Raw genomic sequence first — 20385 nt, forward strand, 5'->3', positions numbered from 1 at the left:
CAACAGAGAAGAAACCCATATTATAAATAAGCAAACTGTTTAATGGAATATATAGTCAGTGTTCCATAGACTTAGATAACCGCAACGAACATTTTCTGTTGCCGAACCGGTTCGCGGTTCGCAGTTCGTGAGGCGTGGAACGGCCCCCGTGGCACTTGGAGAGCCCATATTCTCGGGGAGTGTTTTGCAGGCTCTCCTACAGCCCTCACCCAAGTTTGGACAAGATTGCAAAAGGAATCTTGGAGTTATACCCTCTCCAATCCAAGGCCCCCAGGAAACTCCCACAAAAATCCAAGCTGAATTATACTCTCAGTCTCTCTCCCCAAAGGCTAGCAAGTGGCAAGCAAGAGCTCTGTCCCACTCCACTGCTCGCTGAAAGTGAAACCCAACCTGGGAGCCCACGGCTATTTATAAGCACAGGTCCCATTGAGCAACGCAGGAGGTCTGTGTTTGGCCATCAGAGCTGCCTATCAGGGTTTGCAGGGATGAGATTGGAGTGCCCGTGGCTACAGGACACCCCCTTCCCCCTCCCTCCCCTGGGTGTCTTCTCCCAACTTGTAACCGCTTTGCAGCTCTGTGGTTGAAAGGAAGACCTGCCGATCAAGGTAAGCTGGGCTTCCATTTGGGTTTCCAGGGCGACGGAGCGCAGACAGAGTTCAGGCATTCCCCCAGCTCCTTTGCCAGGGGAATTGATTGCTGGCGCCTCACTGTCCGGCTTCCTGAACCACGGCCGAATGCACCGAACCAGGCCTCTCCCAAACACTGGTTTGTTGGCCGTGGACAATCACGAAGCACCGGATTGCGATTGCACAATCGCCAATTTCGTGGGTTTTTGAAGTTCGTAATGCGGTTCATGCCCATCTCTAGTCTCTATACTGGCTCCATAAATCTATTTACGTTATACATTATATTATGTTTACATTATATTTATATGCTACATTATGTACTATAGGCAGCCACACCGCAAACAGTTATGTCTAAAAAGGATCCAAGTAGGTTTTTGCTTCCAGAACTCTCACCACAAATACTGTTTTATAGCTAAAGTTCACATTGATTTGTGACTCAATAAGAGAAAGCAGCCACTCATTCCTTCTGTCTGTTTGTTAGTACATGAGCTGTAAAATGGGAATCAGGAGACTCAGCAGTGTTCTTGCAACATATAAGAGATCATCTATCAAACCAGAATCTTGAATTAGCATCAAGGGAATTTTCTAGGAAATAGCTCCCCCAGGCTTCCACACAGACATTGCATCGGCTTGTTCAGAACATCAACACAAAAATCTCTCTGGACAGTAAGGATACTTTTTCAGAATCCTGGCTACAGTTCTTCTATTTAAAAATGTGTTTTAGCTGATTTTCTTCAGGATACCAGACTCTCAACTCTTACAGAAATCAAATATAAAGCTGAAAAACAAAGCAATCTGCCTCTCTTTAAAACTTGTATCTAGTGTAAAATTGTAAAGGAAAGCTCTGTTTTTGTAAGGCATTCTAAAATCCATGGTTACTCAAAGGCTGTGTGATAGTTTCTGCTGTAGACTTTATAAAATGATATGGAAGACTGAAAAGTTGGACAAGCAAACTTCATTTAACTACTAACTGCATTAATGTTTTCCCTTTGCTGCTGTCATGGGGTGCTGCCGCCAAATATTTAAAGAATTATTAAGATAACATCAAGAATTTCAGGTAGGGGGAATCTTTTTTTACTGATTGATGTATGCCTGATAATCTCTCTACACAAGACATCTTACACAAGAACGCTCAAGTGACTTACTTTCTGTGTAGTCTTATATTCAAGTGTACTCTGGCTGCTTCCACACACGTTGGATAATCCACTTTCAATACTCTTTAGTGAACATTTGAAACTGATTTTCCATGTGTGGAACAAAAAATCCACTTCCAAAGGATTGCTAAAGTGCATTGAAAGTGCATTATTCAACGTGTGTGGAAATGGCCTCTGTCTCCCTAGTAGTACACAGGTATCCACAATGGGAGAATAAGCATGAGATCTTTCACTTGATCCTACTCGTGTTAAGATGTCTTGTGTAGAATGATTCTGAGTCTGCATGGCAGCTTGAATGTTCATGGTGGCAAGCAATCTGACCAGCCTGGGTGATTTCACCTTCCATGAAGGCATGTGAAAGACTAAAAGATACAAAACTTACCTACTGCAAAACCTTCAAAGGTGCCTGGCTCAATGCTCAAGTAAGGCAGCAAATATTAAGGGCAAGATGAACCAATCCAATGCTCAGCTCATGAGTAGTTTGCACCAATTGAACAAAGTATGTTTGCCTGGCGAGCATGTTCACCGTGTGGTCCCAACAAGCATGCCTAATTTTGACTTTTTTTCCCCTTATCCTCTTATATTGATTCCTTTCCTGCTTTGCTGTTTTGCTTTTTGCAGTGGCTTTTCACATTCATTTAGGCTGTTGATTTTATTGTGCCAGTTGTAATCAGACAACTTGTTTTCTGCAAAGATATATGGCAAACCTCCACATGTGCAATCATCACTCATTGTTACCTACATACAGGTATTGCATCAATTCCTTCATAGAAGTGCTTTTTTTGTGGGACTTTTAGTGATATGCATCCTCAGAGCTTTTTTTCTGGGAAAAGAGGTGGTGGAACTCAGTGGGTTGCCCTCAGAGAAAATGGTCACATGGCTGGTGGCCCCGCCCCCTGATCTCCAGACAGAGGGGAGTTTAGATTGCCCTCCACACCGCTGAGCGGCACGGAGGGCAAACTAAACTCCCCTCTGTCTGGAGATCAGGGGGCGGGGCCACCAGCCATGTAACCATTTTCAAGAAGTTCCTGAACTCCGTTCCACCGCGTTCCAGCTGAAAAAAAGCCCTGTGCATCCCTAAATGTTAATTGTATTATTTGCATTTTTCTTGGCTGTTCAACAATCAAGTGGCATTTATTTCAGAAATCCATTATGATGGCAGTAGGTATTTACTATACACTTACACACTTTTATATCTTTTTAAAAATTGTAATGTGAGTGCATGAAGCGCATGAGGTTGAATGGCAGGGTTGTACTCTGTTGCAACCTCCACACATTCAACTGAAGTTGTGCACACAGCACCATGTGAGTGCAGGTGAATATGCATAACTCCTGTCCCTGCAACTGGTAACCCTGGTTTTTGTAGGGTTTTAAGTTGTGTAGATGGAGGGTTAGATCTAGCCAGCTTTTTTGCTCACCCAATTCTCTTCCTTCCTACAACATCTGTCCCCTTGGCTTTTGTCCATGTAGGTCTCTGAAACATAGTATAACCTTTTGGGGTGGTCAAAGGAGACCCCGCCAATTATTTTCACCTGCATAAAACTGGTTGGAGCAGACGTATATATATCTACGTAGAGTTCTATGCACCCATTGTACTGAATGAATGATATTTGGGAATTCAGAATGTGAACATGAAAATCTGCTCCATCCTTGACATATTTGTCATGTGTTTGTCATGTGTTCTTCAAGGAGACTGACAGCCATAGCTGCCGGTCCTCTTGGAGAACTTGTAAAAGTGTCATGGAGCCCCAATTCTGGCCAAGACCAGATGCAGATGCCCAATGGAGCAAATAATGCCCACTCAGCACTGTTTCAGGTCAGGGAAACAGTGCAGGGGGAGGCCGATGTCCCAGCTAGAATTGGGGGTCTTTGGCACTTTTAGAAGTTCTCCATGAGGACTGGTATGTTCTGTATGGCTATCATGGAGAACATGTGACAAATGTCATATCTAGTTTGGCCCAAAGACTGAGTAGTAAACTCAGTCATTTTGCTCAGGAATCAGCATTCACACTAGGAAAAGGTTTTATAGATTTGTCCATTGAGCATTACATACTCATGCTAGTTCTTTATAGCTTCCAAAATTGCGTATTAGTTGTGATACCATGCAAACATACTTTCACTTCCTAGGCTGTCTGTGCAACTTCAGATTAGACAAAGAACCTATTGTACTCTGCCTCATTAGAGCTGTCTCTCTTTTGGTAAATATTTGGGAAGTCCCTAAATGCTTCACTTGGAGACATTTGCTAACATTCTTCTTTTGGCCAGACCATTTTATTAATTGTGTACATGGCCAATAGAATTTGTGTATTTTATTACTAAGTTGCAGGGGTATTGTTTTTTCCTGCAATAGGTATAATTGTAGAGGATCTGTCTTCCCATAATTATTTATAGTCTGTTCATCCTACAATGTAATGTTTTAACTATATTAAGTTGGAGGTACTGAAATGACAGAAGATTCCAGTAACAGTAAAATATGTTAATATGCCCTTATATACTTAGATCCTATGTCCTACCATCTGATTTGGTGCCAGTTTGGTGTAGCCAGTTTGGTGTAGTGGTTAAGAGCACGGGACTCTAATCTGGAGAACTGGGTTTGATTCTCCACTCCTCCACTTGAAACCAGCTGGGTGATCTTAGGTCAGTCACAGCTTCTAGCTCTCTCAGCCCCAGCCACCTCACAGGGTGTTTTGTTGTGAGGATAATAATGGCATACTTTGTAAACTGCTCTGAGTGGGTGTTAAGTCACCCTGAAGGGTGGTATATAAATCGAATGTTGTTTTTGTTGTTATTATTTGTTTTTGAAAGAACCCATAATTTAGAACATTGCTATAATTAGTACTACTGTTAGTACTAATTTTGCAACTAAAAGATCCAATGCGCTCACCCTGTCTCACTAACAGCAGCTGTCTCTCCCTGAAAGCCAGAGCTGGGAGCCCCCTCTCCCCTGGTCTTTTCCTCTTGTAACAAATTTGGATCTCCAGTCCACACTTGGAAGGAAGACCTGCCTATCAAGCTAAATTGGGCTTAGATTGGGGTTTCCAAGGCAACAGCAGGAGTTCAGACAGAGTTCAGACAATCCCTGCCTGAGTTGCCGTGGGAATTGATTGCAGGTGCCAGACTGTCTGGCTTGACGAACAGCAACGAATGAGGCTTGCAAAGACCACCTCTTCGTTTAGAATGGGGCCTCATGAACAGCTTGTTTGCGAACAGCAGATTGGGCTGTTCATGGGTTTTTTTAGTTCGTATTGCTGTTCGTGCCCATCTCTAATCTTAAACACCATTTAGCCCAGGACTGAATCCCCAGTCTGCCATGGAACCTCTCCAGGTGACCTTGGGCCAGTCAATCCGTCACCCTAATCTACCTCACAGAGTTGTTTCTGTGAAGAGAATTATGCTTTGGGTCTCCAGTCTTCCTTTGTTCTACAAAAGACACAGAAAGAGGGGTCCAAAAACACCATAGCAGGGCAGCTTCTCACATGCCAGTCATCACTTCATCAATGCAACTCTATGTATACTTCCTAGAAAGTTAATGATATTCATTTCAAGAGGACTTACTACTGAGGAGATATGTTTAGGATTAATTTGTACGTATTTTAAATGCAAGTATATCATTGCTGGATTGTCAACCAGGGATAATAAATGTCACTTCTATCTAGGTATTTAGCAACTGGCAGAGTATACAAATACTAAATCATTTTATTGGATGCTTACAGAGGCCAATGGCCACAAGAAAATGTAGCATCTATGTATATATGTCAGCAAGTCAAAGTGATTACATCCTTGCCAAGATTCCTGCTGGTTTTCCCAGCTGCTTTGTTGTTGTAAAGAATTAAGACTGTGGAAATGCAATGAAATAAAATGTAGTTTTTAAAATTACTCATAAACACACAAAAAATCTTAGAAATTCTCATCTCATCTGAGATGCTGAGAAAATGGTAATACATAAGCAAAAGATGAAGGGAAAGTATATCTTTCTGTCCCTGGCTTAGACTAAGAGGTTTACGGCAAGTTATGTTTAGTATCGGGCAGGTTTCTTATTATTTAAAAAGCAGTAGTGCTTATATGTCTTTGACCACCCATTCAGTTCTGAAATGTTAATCCTTAATCCTCTGTGTTACTTTAGCACACATTTTGTGGTCAATTCACATGTTTAAGTTCCTTTGTATACATTTCTTTAAAAATTATGCTACGTACATACTGTCCTTAAAAAGTATAATTACAGCCTTATGTTCTTGTCCCCTCTTTAGAAGGGGCCATTCTGCAAGGAGATCCAGCTGGAAACACAGTTCCCTTAATGCCTTGTCTGCTAGCATTACGTGCAATATAGTCCACAACTTGGTTGTCCAAATTGCATGGACAGTTTCCACCCTAACACCAGTTACCATAAAGAGTGTGCAGTTCTGGTGGTCCCTGGACTCCAGAAGCACTATGTGATAAAACACACACATTACAGCAGTAGCAGAGAGACTCAGCATGCAAAAATCTGGACACTGCTTGCTGCTTGTGAGTTAAAGGTGGGACAGGTTCAATACAAATTTTTGACAGCATATGAACAATACCCTAAAGAGTATATCCCAATTAAACTTTCACCAAATTTGCAATTGAATGACATTGTTACAAAAAGAAGGTTTAAAAGAAAAAAAAGAATTGGAAGACAAAATAGGGCAATTGATCCCATGGTATATGTATCTTCAATTAAAATATTTTACAACTCAAATCAATTCTAAAGAAATAATGAATACTACAAAACTGAGTTTGAAGAAATATTAAGTACAGATAAGCCCACACGTAAAGGTCTTATTGCTAAAATCTATGATACTCTCATTAAAATACTTTAAAAGGATAATTTAAATATATACAGAAAAAGGCAACTAGATTGTGGTATGCAAATATCAACAAAAGAATGGGAAAAAATCTGGTCATCGCGCTTAACTCACAAGTTGTGAGTACAAAGTTACAATCATACAAGATAATTCACCGATGGTATCACACACCACAGAAACTCAAAAATAACATCGAAAATCTCAGCTTTATGCTGGAAGAACTCTGGAGAAGTGGGCTCTTTTATTCATTGTTGGTGGCAATGCAAATACATCAAGGAATTCTGGTTAAAGATTCAGCAACAGATTAATACTATAACAAAGTATGTTATCCCTTTGAGGCCTGAATTAATATTCCTAGATATGTGGCAAGATTCTTCAATTCCGCAAATAAGACAGGAATTAATTTCTTCACTTTTGGTAACAGCAAAATCGACAATAGCAACATCTTGGAAATCCCCGCATCCACCCACTCTAAATGTGTGGTATAAAAAAGTTTGGGAACATATGGCTATGGAGAAAGTGGCAGATCGATTACAGCAGACCTTACAATATCCAAAGTTATCAAACTTTGCGGGAAAATGGTATCCATTTATGGAATATCTCACTGACAGTAACTCACAATCAGTATCCTCTCCTTACTATAAATTTCTAATTTTGGAAACTTGATATGAAGGCATAGTGATGGCAAAACATTGGATAAACAACTTTAACACCTAAACTGCTCTTTAAATTAGAATAGTAAAATCGTATGTAAGTTGGAACTGAACAGGAGTAAATTAATGTATGTATCTTATTTTGGAATTAGCAGCAAATTTGTATATGTTCAAACTTCTTTTTTGTTAATTGTTGACTTTTCCATTCTCAATAAAAAAAAAATAAATAAAGGTGGGACAGGTAACTGGCATCCAAGTTGCTGACCTCCAAAGCTTTGGAAGAGGCAATGATGCTGAGAGAAGCACCTTTCCTTGCTTAGGAGCAAAACCCAAGCAACATTTCTTTGGACAGAGTACAAACCTGTAACACGCTCCCCCAGTCCCATACATACAGTCTCCATCATTTCTTTCATTTATTTTTGAACTATCATAAACACACTATCTTCATAGCCACGGAGTTGCATTTTGGGTCAGACTCCCTCAATCTCCCAGGCCCTTTCAAAGTCCTCCTCCCATGTTTAGTACCTGCCAAGAATGATTGTAAAAAAGTCATATAATGGAGGAAGAAGTCCCAAGTAGAGATGGGCATGAAATGGGAAAAAACTGAACCCTGAGCTTTGTGGTTTGTCATGTTCCACAAAACACAAACCACGAACTTTCACGAAATTGTCCCGTTTCACAAAATGATTCATTAGGTTCATGATTCGTCAGATCTCAGGGCCCTACAATGGCCCCCCTTCATACCCAGAGATGCCAAACTCACAGGGAGACTTCAGCAGGCTCTCCTCCAGCCACCCTCCAAGTAGCTATCTTCAGGCTCTCTGCTGACTTTTCCCTCCTGTCCTCCTGGCCTTCTGCTTTCTGCTGCTGCTGGAAGAAAAGTCAAGCAGAGTGTATCTGCTTGGGTTTTCTCTCTTCAGGTTCTCTTTGCTGACTTTTCCTTCTTGTCCTCCCATCCTTCTGCTGCTCTGACATGCCCTTCCCCTGCCTCCAAGTTCTTGAAGGAAAAGCCGAGCAGAGTGGATCTGCATTGCTCGGACCCACATTGCTCAGCTCTCGGGTTGGCAGGGAGAGCTACCTATCAAGGTTATGTGGACTAAGATTGGGGTTTCCATGACAATAAAAGGTCTGCAGACATTCCGGGCCTATGTTGCCTAGGGAATCAATGGATTGGCGTCAGCCTGTCTGGCATCATGAAGCATTCACAAATTGAACAAATCAGCTGCAAAAGTTGTGGACTTCGTGAAAAGCGCAGCCCCACAAAGTGTGTTTTTGCAATACACAAATCAGCCCAATTCATCACGAAATTTTATTCGTATTTTGATTCATGCCCATGTCTTGTCCCAAGTCATAGACTATCCATACAGGGAAATACAAGTAGTAAATCCAGTTATTTTATGGTGAAGAGAAAGAAAGATGCTAATGCTCATCCACAACATTGCAGATCTTTCCACCAGTTTACCTTGGGACTTGAGAGAACCTCCCCAAACCCCAACACAACATGCTGGTAGTCAGTACCAGTGAATACCACCATAAAAAGCTCTAGGTAAATTAAAACAACTGCACAATATGCAATGGTATGTGGATCCCCTGTGTAAGCTTTAAATAGTCTTGTGCCTCAGATGGGTTGGAGGGAGAGCAAGATCAGACATATGGACAGAATCTGCCTTTGCCCTGGTACATTCAGGTCTCCCACTCCAAGCTTGCCTGTAGAAAATCTAGGTTGTTTTTTAAAAATGCCCGCTTAATAGAAACAATACTGTAGTCTAACACCAATAATATTCACACAGTAAATATAAATAAACCCTCAGATATAGAGATTGTCTAGGGACAGGATACTCATATTGTGTTGGATTCTAGGTATCATAACCTCTCTGTTCTTTTAGGGTCATTCTAAACATTACTTCCTTCAGGAGTTCGCCATGGAGCCAACCCGGGCACACAGGACACAGCAGCTCTGGGGAATGGCTTACATTAAAAAAAGGAAAGCCAAAAGGGGCTTGGAAAGTTGCTGCTGAGGAAGGGAGAACTCCAGCCTTTCTCCCAAGCTTTCCTCACTTGTGCAAAAATGCAGGAGTAGTGGTGGTGGACAGTTTTCCTATTTCTGCTGTCACATGTGCACACAATACCTCCATGTGGAACAGAGACGAAACAAGAAACACTGTTTTTGCATGGGGAAAAAAAGCTTGGAAGAAAGGCAGGAGCTCTTCCTCCCCTGGCAGCAGCTTTCTGAGCCCATTTGGGCTCTCCTTTTTTAATGCAAGCCATTCCGCAGAGCTGCTGTGTGTCTGTGCGAGCCTGGGTTGGTTCCATGGCAAACTCTTGAAGGGAGTAACATTTAGACTGTGACACTGAGAGATCTCTGTCTTTTGGTGCTACACCTCTGAAGATGCCAGCCACAGCTGCTGGCGAAACGTCAGGAACTACAATACCAAGACCACGGCAATACAGCCCGGAAAACCCACAACAACCAACATTTAGACATTTCTGAACATTTTTGCCAGCACAGATGACTCAAAGTTTTCTGGGTAGCTGGGAGTGAAAGGAAGGTTATGGGCTGGGCTTAGAGAAGAACCTTTCCCCAAGTGTCCCTTCCCTATAGAAATTGCGATGGGGCAAATACAAGCAACACTATCAGAGTATGCAGATCTCTTCAGGGTCTCAGCAAGCAGTAGATCAATTTCTTCCCACATGACATTTCACACTTATCTGCATGTTTACAACACCATCACTAACTGACTCAATTTGTTGCCTAGCAGCCAAGGGACCCTTACCTAAAGTTTCCACGCTTGGGGCAAAAAGCAACAGTTGTCATGTGTAAAAAGCCTGAAGAGGCAATGAGTGCCAAACATAACAGGATTAGAAAATCATAATAGGCCTAGCTTCTGTTTGGATGTCTTTGACCAAAGCACTAATTGAAATAGGCTGACAAGATTGAGGTACTGTTTCTTAAAGGATTATATTAAATCATTGAAGTGGTATTCTGCCTTTTCAAGATGGAGCTGTATTTACCATGAAACAGTAGCTTCATAGCTCAGAGAAATTTTTAGACCCAGTGTTGTTGGTAGTTCAAGTGGCATTCATAGCTCATGTGTAGAAATGGTGCTGAAAACTAATGCAATGGCCAGATTAACAGGTAGTAAAACTCCAATATTAAAAGGTCTTCACCAGCTTCCAGTTTATTTCTGAGCTTAATTCAAAGTTCTGGTCTTAAACTTCCAATCCTCAAACAGTCTTTAGCCTGGGTACCTAAGAAACCACTTCTTCCCCACATGACACCATCTGTATTCTGAGGTATTTCTCTGTATACTTCTGCCTTTGGGGTGAGATAGGGTTGCCAGGTCCCTTTAGTCCCCTGGTGGGGGACTGGGAACCCAGCACTCGCCCTCCGCAGCGATTGGTGTCCCTTCTCGTGCGCACATGTCACTCCTGGGAAGTGACATCATCACGTGGGTCAAAGGGTGGCCTAGCATGCACTCCCATGCTTGCCAAAGGGCTGAATCACACACAACCTCTGTGGGCCCAATTCAGCTCAAAATGGGCCCGTTGCATGGCACGGGGGCGGGGGGTGCTGCGGCAGGGCATGGGGGTGTGCCACACTGCCAGGGGAGCACCCCAGGGGCATGCCCCCTGCTGGCCAGGTAAGTGGGGTCGGGGGGAGGAGGTGGGAACAGGGGGTCCCCCACCCCAGGCAGGGGATTGGCAGCCCTAGGGTTAGATAGTAAACTACCAAATGATGGGGCCTTTTTTTTTGGTGATATCTTTAGTGTGAATCTCTCCCCCTAGCCATGTTTGCTTAGTGCCATTTCTGACAATATTTAGATGCCACATGAGCTCCTCCCTGTTTTCTCATGCTTTTAATGGTATTTAAGTTATTTCTTTTTGATTTTGCTGCTTTTAAAAATGTTTTAATCTTACTGCTTGCTAGTTTTATTTACTTGTATGTTTGATATTCTTATTTGTTATGTTCTTTGTTTTTATAAATTTTGTTTTTTAAGTCACCTTGAGGATTAAATATCAAAAGACAGGATATAAACTCCTTGAATAAATTGTAGAACACCCCTATAGCATTAGGCAAACTAACTTTATTTTATTGACATGTAACTACCAGCCCAAGAGGCTTCACTAGCTGAAAAGAAAGTTTTGCTTGATTCCTCCTCATGGCAGCTCCAGTGCCCCACAGTATTGTATCTGTGAGGCTCTCCTGATCCTGGGCACCAGCACGGGGGTCAGGGAGTAACAAAGGGTTTCTAGAGGAGGGTGGAAAAGACCCACATCCAGAAGTACCTTCCACACATCAATAACAAGCTCTTACTCCAATATAAACCTGCCCATCAATTGAGATCGTGAATGGAAGCCTTCTTCCAGTGACTCCTGCCTTTTAAAGTTAGGTGGGTGTGTTTGGGTCAAGGTGGCCATGCACTGTTTACAGAATTCTCTCCAAAGGAAGCTTGTGGGATACTATTTTTAAAGAAATTGTCAGGTTCTGCTCTGCTTAAGCAACGCTTTGGGGAGCTACAGAGGGTTTTTTAAAAATTGTTTTATTTTTGACACGTTACTTCAATCCAGTGTCTCTTTCGTGTAAACGTTCATGTATTTTTATTTACTGATTAATGTTTTTTGTGTGATTTAAAATTGAATAAGCCATCTATAGGCAAATAGGCAAAATACAGGTGATGTTTCCCAACAAAAAGCCAGAACAAGCTAATACAATTTGATTTTGACCAATAAAATATAAAGTGGATGCAGATGGGGTAAACATGATCAACATTTTCCTTTGCAGAATATAACCAGATTTCACAGCATGCTACTTCTGCATCTGGGGCTGCTTTTAGTAACTTAAGTCCTGACAATAACAGCCTCCCTGTGTTCTGCCAGGGCTTGCAAACACAGCACAAATCTCTTTGGTGTGTTTTGTTCACATATTATACGTTTTAACAGTTATATCATTTTTGCACCTGGAATGATGTTTATGTTTTGGGTTCCTGCTGCGCTGAAGATCTTGATCTGCACTGATGTCTCTTTGTCTTCTTTTTCTCGTGGTTTTAAACATAAACAAAAAGCAATGTGACTCATCTGTCAGAAACTGTTCTAGCTATTTTCCTAGAATTTGCTGTATGTTTACAGGGAAACTTCATCTATTATATAAGAAAGTGTATATGCTTTATCATGAGCAGACAGCATACATACAAAAAATGATCTAACATATTGACAGATTAATGTGTGCCACTACAAATGCCATGGACCTTTGGGGAAACAAAGGTCTGGAATAGCAATCTGGGAATGAGATAATGTTTTAATGAATTATGAATTAGCTAAAGAGAGACTGGTAAAAGAATTAGGAATGTATTTTCAAATGCATTGTCCCTCTTTCATAAGTCTAGAAAAAGTTTAAAAGTCTGGCATTTTGTATACGTTCAAAATGTGTCCATGCTCTTTGCTATTAGATATGATTGGATCCATAATGTGGCCCGATGGGCAGAGGTCTCCCTCTGCTGTTGTATCCAGCAACAGGCATCAGGAGATATATAGCCTCTGAACTTGATGGTTGCTGTCAGCCACTGTGGTGTACAACTGGGCATTTAACATTTTAAAAGGATTTGGTCAATTGACATGTCAAACACTGTCTAATAATAGTGACATATTTTAGAACAATAAAGATACTTTAATCATCAAGTAGCTTAATACTCGTTAGCAATGCTAAAATATCCTACTGTTGTTCACCTCATGAGCTGTTTGCTGTTGCAAACAATGGACTATTCATCCATCTGTTCAGCAGGCTGCTTCAACTATTCCTTCCTAACAGTACAGTATAGCACTTTTTACATGTGCAAGTTCTCCCACTGCCTAATAGAATACTCCTCCTCCCCCACCCCCCACCAGCTGAGCCACTGATCCACTTAGCAGGCAAGTAAATGGACAGTTAAATCAACTACCGTCTTTTAAAAGTCCATTTGCACCTTAAAAACCAACAAAACTTCCCAGGGTCTAAGCCTTCATGAGTCAAAACTCCCTTTGTTGGTGTTTTTTACGTGTCAAAAATTTCAAATTCAATATTTGGGAGAGCAAAGGAATTTCCGTTCCAGTTGTTGTCAGCATATCCAGGAGACAGAGCACAGCATTGAACATTATTGATATATCTTTCCTGATACATCATGAAGGAGCAGGAACAAGGATATATAAATGATTGATCACAGTCATAATATATTTGTTAACTGGTATCCCAACTAGGCATGGGAACCAGGTGGAGACCCAGGAGTAGAGATGGGCATGAACTGAAATATGAACCAAAATTAAGCACGACCAGGCTGGTTCATGGTTCGTGAACCGGCAGTTTGTCAAATCCCATTTCTGACAAACCGCTGCAAACTTTAGGCTGGTTTGTTTTTTTTTGTTTTTTGTTTTGTCACTGCAGACAGCCTGGTTCCAATCGATCCGTTTCCTAGGCAATGGGATGGACTTCATGCGGACCTTCTGCTGACCCGGAAGTGAACTTCTGCTGCCCTGGAAGTGATGGTTTTCTGACTCGGGTGTGACGTTTTCATGAACTAAATGAACTGGTTCGCGAACCAGGGGCAGATTCATGAAAGTTCGTGGTTTGTGGTTCATGAAATTTGACGAACCACGAATCACATGTTCATTTTTTTCCCGGTTTGTGCCCATCTCTACTCAGGAGGGATGGGAACATGGGGAAAGTGGCCAGCAGCGATGGCATGATGCCACTTCAAGAAAAACCAAGAAGTGACATCACATCTCTCTTAGGAGTTGCTAGAAACTCTATGGTAAAACCAGAGGGTTTTCAGCAATTCCTAAAGAGGACTGCTGTCACTGCTGTGATTTTTTTCAAAAGGACATCATGCCATCAGCTCAATGGCCATTTTTCATTTTTTTCCCGCATCCCCACTCCAAGCAGCAGTGGAAAACAAGCACTGTGGGTGGGGAATCCCTTGCCTTTACTGGGGGGGCTGGTAAGCCTAATCTCAAAATAAGTGTGTGCTGGTATGGATGATCATCTTCCCAAATAAAGATGACATACTGTAACTTAGCTCACAGATAATAGCACATGTAGCTGAGATTTGGGGGCTATGCACTGCTCCTGTCCTCTCTCCCTTTTGCAGTTGTATTGTTTTGCCTTTCCCCCCCTTCCATGAGGACCATAGGTTCAGTCAAGCCAAGTAAAGAATGGCTCATATAACCTACAACCCAACAATAGTTTCTGTTCCTGGTTTTTAGGCAAACTGTACTTGCTTTATTTGGATGTAACAGCCAACTGTGTCTGGCCACAAAAGTGGCAGGTACAGAGTCTGAACATGGCATGGGGGGAGGGGGTAGCAGATGAATCTGAGGCTCCTTCAGGTAACACCAAATCATCGTTAGGCATTAGTATAGGAGTGAGATTATGCCTTCCCATCCTGGCCACCAGACAGGCCAGCCCTGCATCTAGGACAACAAAATATCAATATGTGGATATAAGGTGTGCTTAAGTGCACAGTCCTACAGACAGTTGACTCATAGAATGTGTATGAGAAATGTATTTCCACAGTTTGGAACTCTGTGCTTTGAACTACATGCACAAAAACCCAGAGACAGGACTAGCACCATCCTGTTCCCCTATTGTAGGTGATGTTTACCTGAGAAAAGATTATCCAAACCAACAGTAGATTGCCAACTCTAGGTAGGGAATTTCCTGGAGATATGGCAATGGACTCTGGAGAAGGCAAAGGGGAGGAGAACTTCAGTGGGGTATAATGCCATAGAGGTCACTCTCCAAAGCAGCCATTTTCCTCCAGGGGAACTGATCTCTGTGGCCTGGAAATGAATTATAATTCCAGGAGATGTCCAGGGCCCACCTGGAGGTTGGCAAACTTAGCTATATTGCTTTTCTGAAACAGCAGTTCATAGAACTGGACCTTAAATCTGAATATAAAACCTTACTTTTAGCATTTATATTTGAATATTTTATTCAGATGTTTGGTTTGTTGTTGTTTGACAAAATGTCTCTGTTTATTCAGAAAATGTGCTATTTCTTGTGTGATAGGCCAAGATGTAACTTTACAACTCCCTTTATTTTAGGAGCTGGCAATAAAGATATATTTTTGCTCACCAGAAACTGATGAACAGCTCCTGCCTCTGAAAATCCTGGTGCACTGATCCACAGCTCCATCCTCTCCCCAAAGTCTTAATGTAAGTGTATCCACACGGTAATCCAAATTTTCATTCTATAAGTGCTAAGCTTGAACAAGACTGATTATTAACTCAGATGCTTTCAAACAATCAAGGCTGCAGAACTTGATAAGTTACTTGACAGGTTGCCACATGCTTAGTACTTAAATTTCAAACAAAAAAACGTGCCCTACAGAATGTTTTGCAGAAACTGTCAGTATGCTTATTCTGAGGATTAAAGAAAATACCTCACAAAAGCAAACCTTATTGTGGAATGGGCAAGAGGGTGGTGATTTTTATGTAACATTTAGAAATATTTATACATGTCCCTATGTTTCAAAGATTTCTGATGGAAGTTTTCTTTCACGGCCTCTGTTACAGAATTCAGGTAGAAAAGAATTCTTTGTAAAGAAATAGAGAATTACTTTCCTATCCACTTTCTCTTGGAAAAACCAGTGTGTGAGGATGGGGGTGGGGGGAGGGAATATAATGTGGCATTATTGTTATCATGTTGTGATATCCAGAATAGAACTGAAAAACAGTATCACTCTTTGTGTTTATTATATCTTTGTATAACCAGTATTCTGACTCTATAATGGAAATACTTCTGACAAGTAGACATTAGCTCATTGTATCCACAGTCATCCTTCCTAAGCCTATGACTATTGTCTGTTCTCAAGTGTGACTTTTGGAAGAAAAATTCCTTTGCTTAGCAAGAAACTTCCTACATTCTAGTTTTATGGGTGGATAGTTTTTAAACAGAGAATTAATCCTTCTGTTCAATAAATAAACTCTTTGGATACTTTTAGTAAAATTGCCGTATCAAAAAGGTACACCCCTGTTGATGTAAAAGGAAATGGCTTGCAATGTTTTTCTGATAGATTTCAAAGAAATGGGTTCCTGACTTTTTAAATCTGCTAGGCACATAACAAGGGCAATATAAACAATTAGTAATATAAACTGTAATCTTGATTTTGCACATAGGAACTTTGAGAATTTATACAAGTTGACAAGCTTGCAGCAAGTTAATAGAGGGAACAGACTCAGTTACTGATTTGTGTGCTGTTCCTTTGATCACATTGGTGTTTTCCCTTAGCCCAAGAGGTTTCAGCAGGCCAAAAGAATCTAGAATGTAGTGACAGTCAAACTTTGACCAATATTTTACTACAATGACGATCTACACATACCCTCCAACAGGTCACAGATAAAAACTGGAACACTCTTGTATTGGAAACATCCCCTTCAACTAGGGTTGCCAGCCAAGAGCTGACCACCCATGGGAGCTTTGGGGGGCAGGGCTTGGCGTCATACAACACCACAACCTCACTTCCAGTCATGTAATGGAAAGTAATATCACATGCCAATGCATCACTGTAACAGCCCCACAAATCTTTATATTTTGTCCAAGGAGTTTATTGTCTATAGCTATAGGCCATCACAATTTAACAAACATCAACTAATGAACAGTTAAATCCATTATCACCGTTTGTAAAGGTTAATTAAAATTAATTAAAACAGTACATTATGCCAAACTATCCCAGGGATCACAAAACAGCCTCATTCAGTACCACCTTTGATCTTATCTTTTTGGAGGCTCAAATGGTCTGGGAAACTACATTGCACTATATCCAATATCTTGTCATCCTTGGAAGTGAGTAGATTGAGATCATCTCTTTTACAAAACACCACAGATGTGATTAAAATCTTTGATGAAATTAATTTCCAGCTTAAACCTGTTTTAACAAATAACAGGCCTATGAAGTCGATATTCCATGCTCAAAGTGGTTGGTTTGACCACGAATGCAGAGCGCTTAAAAAAGAACTCTTTACACTATGAGACAGGCCAGGCATAATAGGGATAGGGCTCGGACCCGCAGACTAACAATGCTTAGGTCCCAGTATAAAGCTCTAATTAAGCAGAAGAAATTAGAACATGCTAAATTTCTCTGGAATGAGTTAGATCGTGCAGTATCTGAAAGAAATGACTTGCGATTTTGGGACTTGGTTGCATTCAAAAGAAGCTTCCTCTACTACCATATTGATTCATTTATTCCAGGCCATGTCTGGTCTTCTTACTTTAATAAAGTCTTCGGGCCTCAGTATCCCCAACCAGAGGGAACTTGGATTTCCCAACAGGTTGTACATCAGAATTCTCTGGACCTGCCAGAATGGGCACCAGAAATTAGAGGACTAATTGCCTCATTGCCCACTGGTAAATCTCCAGGTGAGGATCTGTTACCACCTGAACTGTATAAAGCCTTCCCAGACTGGTGGCCCCAGTACTGGCTAGGGTGTTTACTCAAATTAATGGTTCAGGCCTAATCCCCTCTGGATGGAAGTTGAGCATGGTGGTAGCTATACACAAAAGAGGGGATAAATCTGACCCACAAAACTATAGACGAATAAGTCTACTTGACACAGCAGCAAAACTGTATAGCAAATATCTTCTGGCAAAATTGGAAGATTGAGTGACCACCGAAAAAATTATTTATTCCACACAAGCGGGATTTCGGAAAGGTCTTGGAACTATAGACCACTGTCAAACGACTGCTGTTTCTGCTCTGTGAGCTGCACAAAGATACCTTTGCTCAAATTAGGGTGGGAACCTCTGGATCATTAACTAACAAATCTTTATAGTTAATCTGTAAAGAATTCAGGGATTGCTAGAGCATTCTGGTGATGTGTTGCATCACTTCTGTTTACTTGATTTGATCTCCATTTATGTAACTGCAAGTAACATCACAGCATGGCTGTGGTAGCAATTTTCCCCTTAATATTTCTCCTGCTGTTGCACTTAATCATGGCCTGAACCATCCCCCTTGAAGGTTTCTTTGCATGTCGTACACTGTACAAAATTATGCTCAGTCTGTTCTGCAAAGGCTTCGGAAGCAGGCTGTATTAAGAAAGTGACTGTAATGCTTTAAATTGTAAGAGTGTGTTATCCAGTGGATAAGCTGGAGTCCCATAAAGAATTGTGATGGGAGAATAAACAATCAGGGAATTCCCCCCAACTAACCAAACCTCCCTCTTGTGGTTATGAGGAAGTTCTTAGGAACTTGAGCAGGCCAAATTCCCCATTTCTCTCCAGGTTCCCCTCCCTTTCTTTTAAATGACTCTCAACTTATCTTAGAGGGGAATGAGCATATGCAGTTCATCAGGTCTCTTGTGGGGGACCTTTATAATTTACAAACCGATGTTTTTCTAGGATATTCACCAAGTATGCAAAAACTCCCAATACTTGGATCCTCTTTGTCCAATGCAGAGGCACTCTTCCTATGTGACATATGTTTCTCTCACACTAGGCATACTTTGGCATTTGTCTCTCATGAGTAGAACTTCTTAGTGCCAGAGGAAGGTGGTCCATCAGTGGAGGACTGCCTCTGCAATAGATAAAGATGAATGCTAGTGGAAGGAAAGTATAGAATCGACGCCTGAGTATCCAGTCAGTGGGCTTCCACCATGAAATTTGCTATTAGAGAGAACAAACTAGGATGGGAAAAGGAAGAGAAATGATTTGGAAATTTACCTATCAACCCAAATCTTTCCACTCAAGATGCTCAAAGCTCTCAAAGGCCTGAGCGGTTGTTTCCTCCTTTCCCTCTCAACATTCCTGGGCTTTCTCACTCCTCATCAGGATTAAAAAAAAATATTTCGGTTAATTTATACAGTCCAATTTGTCTGCATACTTGGGGGTCATATACCCTACCTTGTCTGTGGGTGGCCTCATTTTGCTACTGCAGCAGTTGGAATGGGCCACCCACTTTACTATTAGATATACAGTTGGATTCAATGGAAAAACTTGCAGAAGGAGCTGGTGGAACAGAGTTTCCCCTCACCTTTCCCCAACGGCCTGCCACTAGTCCTAAAAATCTTGTTTTCGTGATCCTTCCATGACGTTTTCTACTGGTTGCAACCCACTGTAATAATAAAAATAATGAAGTTCTGCTGATTGCAGCCTGATTTTTTTTCATGCTTACTCAGAACTGTGCATAAAATTGCAGCATGTCCTCCAACTGTTCCATTTCACTCAGTATTTAGAATCCCAGCCTAGGGAAAGTGCTGTATTCCAGCTGTCCCAGCTTTCAAGCAAGAGCGCCACTTTACTTTCACTATATTTCATATGAAGGCTTTAGAAAATATGTATAATTCCCAGGGCTTTTTTCAGGGGGAACGTGGGGGAACGGAGTTCCAGAACCTTTTGAAAATGGTCACATGGCTGGTGGCCCCGCCCCCTGATCTCCAGACAGAGGGGAGTTTAAATTGCCCTCCGCGCTGCGGAGTGGCGCGGAGGGCAATCTAAACTCCCCTCTGTCTGGAGATCAGGGGGCAGGGCCACCAGCCATGTGACCATTTTCTCTGAGGGCAAGCCACTGAGTTCTGCCACCTCTTTTCCCAGAAAAAAAGCCCTGATAATTCCAAATACATATACGTATCCCTCATGTGTACATGAGGGGGAAAGAGATGTATGTTTGATATCCTGTTGTTGATGGTGATGCCAGATACTGCAGACTGTAGATCACAGAACATAACTAGACACGTTCTTATTGAGAGAGGCACAAGAAACTGGAATAAAAATGATGTTCTTAAAGGCATTTGCTGATATATTCACCCTGTGACTTTTACTACTGACAGCCTCACCATTAATTGCAAATAGAATGTATTCTGCTATTGGCTAGTTTCTGTGGTCAATGCGTGCATGGAAGCAGGAAACTGCAATCATTCAATGATGTGGAACAGTCATCTTAAACATTCTCAGGGAGACATTTCTGCACAATAACTACACGTGACACTGGAGTTCTGTTAACTGGGCTTCAAGTGGTTGCTTGTGTAATAATTTCCAGGTGCATGGGGAATCCATTCTGATAGTGTTTGCAGCATGAGGAGAGCTTAAGCCTACTCCCCACACACTGATTTCATAGTCTGAAATGGCCCAGCCAGGAATATGTTGAGAATGCTGCAGTTATTC

At 41.5% G+C, this 20385-nt stretch overlaps 1 protein-coding gene across 3 annotated transcripts in view; it reads left to right on the forward strand.

Moving 5' to 3' along the window:
* The window catches only part of COL8A1 (collagen type VIII alpha 1 chain), a 160388-nt gene that overhangs the window by 102668 nt on the left and 37335 nt on the right, over positions 1-20385 (forward strand). For 2 of the 3 annotated variants that reach the window (XM_054975078.1, XM_054975080.1), the window contains exon 2: positions 15330-15440. The gene's annotated coding sequence lies outside the window, so the exon portion shown is untranslated. The remainder of the gene's footprint in view (positions 1-15329; positions 15441-20385) is intronic. The other variant, XM_054975079.1, reaches the window with a different exon arrangement.

Source organism: Eublepharis macularius, chromosome 3 (genome assembly GCF_028583425.1).
Source record: "Eublepharis macularius isolate TG4126 chromosome 3, MPM_Emac_v1.0, whole genome shotgun sequence".
Taxonomy (NCBI): domain Eukaryota; kingdom Metazoa; phylum Chordata; class Lepidosauria; order Squamata; family Eublepharidae; genus Eublepharis; species Eublepharis macularius.